Genomic DNA, 6,973 nt, shown 5'->3' on the forward strand with positions numbered 1-6,973 from the left:
AATTTCTCAAACAAGTAAAATTAATCAAAGCACCAACTTGAATGATTAAAATTCAAATCTTTTAAAATATAAGAAGAAGTAGAAATACATAACCATATTCAAAAGAAATTGTTAGGAGCATGAGCCATCCATCCAAGGATTGGATGCTTTGAGTTCCAAATGAGATTAAAAAATTGATTTTTGCATCTCATTTGTCTTCTCCTTTTCTCCTCTTGAATTCTAAACTAAAATTATAAACTTACTTGAAATAAAGCTCTAAAAATTAAGAAAACGAAGAGAGAACTTCAGAGAAGAATTTCTAGTGAGAGATATGTGAATTATATGTGGAATTTTTTCTTTTTGCTCGAGTGAAATGCCCCTTTTATAGAAATTCTTTCTGGACAGCTGAGCTGCATGTTTGGACCGCTAAGCAGCTGACCAAACCCTTCAGCATGGGTTTGGTCCCTTGATCAAGTAGCTTAGTCACCTCCTTATGCTTGACTCATCAAAGCTAGTTATGAGCTATTCTGAAAAGCCTATGGTGGACTACTTGAGGTGAGGTCATTGGTGACTTCATGGTTTGCTTGATGGTTGAGTCAAGTCTGAGTGCACACCGCTTAGCACACTTGTTGTACCACTAAGCTGCTTGTTCAACAGCTTTGACTGTGCTGACTAGAACGTGGCCTGGTGCTTGCTAATCTGGTCAGGAGTCTGGTTCTTCGCTGAACTGCTTGGTTGGACCGCTAAGCTGCTTGTTCAGCAGCTTGGCCATGTGCCAAGCTTGTGTCTGACCGTGTCAAGCTGAATTCTTACCGTGCCAAGACTAGTCTGGTCCTAGGCTGAGCGGCTAAGCAGGTCCGCTGAGCTGCTTTGTCCAGGTCAGGCTGGTGTCCATGTCAAGCTGGTTTCCAGGTCAGCTGTTTAGCGTGGCTTGGTCCACGCTTAGCTCCCTAGTTGAGCACCTTGGTTTTTGACTTCTTTGTTTTTTTTACCATAAGTCTTTTTTCTCTTGTTTTTTCATTCTAAATTCTACAAAATACATAAAAAAAGAAATACACATACAAATATATAAGTTTGTGATATTTTATACAAAAAGTATTGTTTGAAGTTGGATTTTCTCAATTATGCTTAAGATAAGTGCCATAAAAGTATATGAAATTTAGGTATGTTTGGCACTTATCACCTTCCCATGTGGAGTTCGCCTACAACAGGGCAACTCATAGTGCAACAAAGTATTCACCTTTTCAAATTGTTGATGGTCTCAATCCCTTAACTCCCCATGACTTGTTGCCTTATAGGTATGTTTGGCACTTATCAATTATACAAAACGGTATGCTCAACTCTATTAATTGCACTGAGCCCACGAGCCAAATCTCAAAACATTGGAAGGGGATCAAATTGAGTTTGTAACAGAGTTCTTCAAATAGATATATTATATATTCGATTTCTCTTAGTTCATAGGGTAGTTTTGCTTGGATTTAGGTGTATAATTAATGGGGAAATGTTAGATGAATCACTATATGGTCTTTGATGAAGTTATTTATTCTCCTATGAGCTGATTTTTCTCTTTGTATCTCTAAACCAAGTGACTCGGTTTGGGTTCATATGAGAAAGGAGAGGTTCCCCTATAAAATAAAATCAAAGGTCCAACCTAGAGGAGACGACCCATTTCAAGTATTGGAAAGGATAAACAACAATGCCTACAAGCTGGACCTACTATTAGGTGAGTATGGCAATATCAATGCTACTTTCGATGTAGTTGACTTAACCTTTTTTGATATAGGTGATGCAAATGCTATTTGAGGTCGAATTCTTTCAAAGAATGAGGGGAAGATGTAAACCCACTAGGGCTCAACATCAATTAAAAGTCCTTATGTGGCCTAGGAGGACCCATGACAATGATCAAGGCCAAGAAGGCACAAGAAGTGCTTAGGAAACTCATGTATGCCATCATGGAATCAATTCCAAATTAGGCCAAGGAGGGACACAAGCCCATAAATTGCATCACTCAAGATGGGGAGCCGAAGGAGGGCCACGACATGGTGGAAGATCTATCATGATAAGTTTGCTTAGGACACCAAAATAAGTGGGAAGTATCTTAATCCACAAGTAGTTAGGATTCTATTTTGTTATTTATGTTATTTATTTTAAGTGTGGTTAAATTTAATTAGGAGAAAATTTGTTTTAGGAACAATTAATTGTGTTTCTTTTGGTTTGTTATAGGTAGCACGTGAACAAGGCCAAGAGTGACAAGGCTAAGGAGCATTCAAACGTGGAGAAGATTATGCTTATGGATATGGCACCAAGCATAAGGCATTGGGTGCTAGGCGCCTCATCTGTGGCGCCAAGTGTGGATAATTGTATGCTAAGCGCCTCATCACTTTTTAAAATGGCACATTTTCATTTCAAACTCAAAGCATGGCCAAATCTTAGAAGATAGAGCACGGCAAGTAGCTAGCATGATTAAGGGATTGGCTTCCTAAATTAGGCTTGAAGAAAATAAGAAGATTAAGTGAATATTTAAATCCACACTACCTTAAATTTGACCACCCTAGTCAAATAACTTGAAGATAAAACAAATCAAGTTGGTTCCTTAAATCTGGCCAAAAGATAGAGTGGGAGATTCACCTTTAAATTCGGCCAAGACTTCAAACTCAAACGTGCAAGATCACAAGTTCACAAGGTCGAAAACACTAGAGGACCCCGGAAAAATCTAGGGCGTTTTAAATTCAAATGTCACGTCTGAATTATCTTAATTCATGTTCAACAAATTCGGCCAAACTCAACTTACCCTTGTCAAATCTCTCCACAACCAATTCGTCACAACAAGATAAAGGAGCCAACAACTTCATTCAAAATTTGAATCAGACTCATGGTTCATTATACCTCAACAAATTCGGCTAACACACTCCAACCACAAGTCAAGGCCGAATTGATCAAGTCAAGGATTTTACAATGTTTTGTTAGGTTTTTAGTTTTGAATTCAAATAATTTTGTTACTCGTCTTTTCTAGCCTAAGTGTTCCCTATATGTAACCGTGATGATGAATGAATAAAACTAAGTTGAATTTATTGTATTTCAATCCTTGTTAGTGAGTGTTTATCCTAGCTTCTTGGTTTAGCCAAGACTTGTTCTTATCAAGATAGCCAATCTCTTGTAGCGAACTTCACCGACTTATCAAACACCTTATGTTTGTGACAACTTCCCCCCTCATATCCCCCCATCCACCTTCTTAAACACTTACCATATCAACTTCACTTCACCATCACCAAACTGTGACCTAAATCTAAACACATACACTAAACCATGACCCCAATCCTAAACACATACTCAGACCCCAAACCCTAGACCTAAACACAATCCCAATCCTAGACCAACTCACAAATTTCCTATATAATAAACCCAACCGAATCAAATTAAATACCTTGCACAAAAATAATCCTAAAGTTTGGGACTTCAACAAGAAAAGATCATACAAAAAGGCAACTCACCTAAAGGTTTCATCACACTATATGTTCTTTGATCAGGTAACTTTTCCTCCTATGAGTTTAGTTTTCTCTTTGTATCTTTGTGTTTAGTTATCATGATAATGTGTAGATATTTCACTATGTTTTGATTCTTATGAGTTATGCATGTGCTTATTGCTTTCTAAAAGATTGATCACCTTTTTGTATGAATTTGTGAATGTAAATTCATTGAGAAATCCTCATTAAAATTCTAATTTTATCAACTCATCATATTGATATAATTGTTGGACATAGATTTATATCAATTAGTCACATCATGCATGTTGTTGTTTTAATTTCTAGATGTAGAGCTAATTCAATGATTAATAACTCTCAACTTTGTTAACCTAGTTGTTAGACATAGAGGTGTGTTAATAATTGATAATTATTAATCTTATTATTGTAGTTAATGGACATGGGGATATTTTAATAAGCTACTAATATGACTAACACATTAGTGATAAGTACATTTGAGGTGTTGTATTAAAACTCAATTTCACAAGCATAGTTGTTACACATGGAGATATGTTATAAATCTTTATCTTATGAGTAGAGTTACTAGATATAGATTTTTATTTCACGAACTACAGAATTGACTGAGACATTAGCTTTTAGTACCATTGAGGTCCCTTGTTGTGAAAGAATCATAGCTAAATGAATTAATATGGTGAATTCAAGTGTGTATTGATAGTGATTAGTAACGTTCAATCTCAACACATTTATTCGAAATAAATTAATCATTTAGTTAGTGATTAGTCAATCAAACAAACTAACCTAAACCTTTTTCTAAAAACCTGCTTAGAATAACTTTTTTAGTTGAAAGCTAGTATCAAATATCAAGTAAGTCCTTGTTGATTCAACAATCTCTTATACTTATTTACTACAACATGATTTGATAATTTAATTAACTAATTTACCGATAAGTAGTCTAAGTGGGTTAACAAGGCCATCTTCTGACCGACCGACACCCATAAGAATTTGGCCAGTTAACTAGCATGATGAGTTTTCTGTTTTTGAAAACTATATGACATTAGGTGTTTTGTAATCTTTAGGTCGGGTAACTCTTCACTCATTCACAACTTTATTGACTTGGTTTTACCACAATATTTGTTTAATATTTTTATAAAAAGTGTTAAGATTTTCATAACAAATAATTATTGATGATTGATTGTAGCATATGTTAAGGGTTAATATATGTTGTCTTATACTTTGTGTCACTCAATGTTCCAAAACTTGGGATTGGTCTGGAAAAAATATTATTAATAATAATAATACAGTAAATACTTAAAAAATTAATAATTTTTTATATTTACTTTTTAGTCCTAATCATTACTAACTTTTTAGTCCTAATCACCACCTCTTTTCCATTTCTCTGTTTACAACTTCACTTCATTTGTCAAACTTTTCTATTTCTATGATTGCAACTTCATTTTACTTGGTTTTCATATTACCTTGCCCTCCTCTAGTTCACATTTCGTTTCTAGTGCAACTCTAGGCACATTTCTCTACTTATTTCTTCTTCTTTTTTCAATCTCTAAGGTTTTCATTTAGTCAAGGTGATATTCTTTTTTTAGTATATGAACTTGTTATTAATTGTTTAGTATCAATGTGAATAATTGAAGGAAAATGGTAAACCTAGTTTTCTCTGAACTTTCTTACCTTTCCCATTAGTGTTTATTAATTCTTGTCAATGTATTTTAACATAGTTCACCATGTGTGTAACATAATACCTAAATACGAAAAAAAAATACTTTTAATAGTTTTTCTGTTTGTTTTTTACTATGTTTAGAATGCCTTTGTCACTAAGTTAGTAATAGTAAAAGTGTTCCTACTAATTTTGTCATCTCCCTTTGTTTTTGGTTAACTTTGTTATTACACTTTATTACTTCTTATTAGAGCATTTTAGCATTGTTCAGAATGTGTTTGCCCCAAAACTCTAGTTTTAGAATCCAAAGAAAAATCATATCTGCACGACCCCTTCATGGCGCTATTTGTGTTCCCATGATTGTTGTTGGGTTGGTGGCTGCAGTTAACTTTCCTTGAGTTAAAGTGAGATAAAATTTGTGATTTAATTTTAGCCTTGAATGTAAAGTTGTTGTGTTTGTAAATTTCTTTGCTTTTATCTTATGTTATTCAAGATGCTTCTGGAATTTTCTTGACTAAAAATATTATATTGTTCCAGTTTAGGATACATTTTTGAACTGCTAGGATTATTCATTTTCTTCAACCTCTTTGGTTTCAGTTGGTCAAGATATTATTCAATTTCATATCACTCTTTATTAATTCTTGCTAATGCATTTTATCATTGTGGCTTTATTAAATTCAAAATATTTTAATAAAAAATCATTACTCTTACTTAAAAAATCATTGATAAGGTGATCAATCTTAAAATAGGAAAATCAATGCATATAACTCTCAATTTCCTTTTTGAGTGATTAATAACTCTCAATTTCCGAATGACGTCAAATTTAATAATTAATAACTCTCAATTTCTTACATCGAAGAAAAACGATTTCTCCCATATCTACTAGTATTAATTTGAAGTTAACGATATACTTTTGCATTGACAATGAACTACATCTCCCGTCACAAAAGAAGAGAACAAATTTAACCTTAATAGAACAAAGTAATTTAATACAAAGTTAACAATACACTTTTACATTGACCATGAATTTTAACATTAGTATCGGGGAGTCCACAGTACCTCAACTACCTAAAAGTAATTCAAGAACAAAGTAATGAGGCATCATAATTATACTAATAAAATTAGCACATGGAATACCAAAATATAATTGATCTTACTAATAATTTGTTCGTAATGGTTCCAAGCTCTTATTAATTACAAAGACAATTGCAGTCTAAACATAGTAACAAAAACTTGATATGAAGGTATTATATCAAACACATGTGAACAATAATAAAGAAATAGTAAAGTTATGCAGAATTTATTTAAAAAATTAATTTGGTCTAGCTATATCAACATCTTCGTGGAACAAAATATACGTTAGTAGTAAGAAAATTCTAGAAGCATCATGAATAACATAAGATAAAAACAAAGAATTAATAACAAATACAAAGCAGCTTTACATCCAAGGCTAAAAGGAAATCACAACTCATATGAAATGCAAGTAAAGAAAGCAAGTGACATTCCCTCCACTATTTATAGAAGAAGGATAGAGAGGGACCCACCCAAATTCACACCACTCCCGTCATCATCATTGTCGAAATGAAGTAGAAGCAAGGTGATCCAACGAGTGGCACAACGAACAGTCGAATGCAATCCAATTATGTCCCAAGGATCAATACAACTCATTTATTACGCATAAAAGACAAGATGACTTATTTAATGCAGGAGTTAAAAAGATGAGGGTCAAGTCATACCTCACAAGAGGTCACTATTGCAGAAATGGTACAAATATCAAAGCTTCCCCATCATACCACATGGCGTGGAACTAAACAACGAGTACTCAACAAGATTGATGAAAATA

The sequence above is a fragment of the Lupinus angustifolius genome, chromosome LG11 (assembly GCF_001865875.1).
Source record: "Lupinus angustifolius cultivar Tanjil chromosome LG11, LupAngTanjil_v1.0, whole genome shotgun sequence".
NCBI lineage: Eukaryota > Viridiplantae > Streptophyta > Magnoliopsida > Fabales > Fabaceae > Lupinus > Lupinus angustifolius.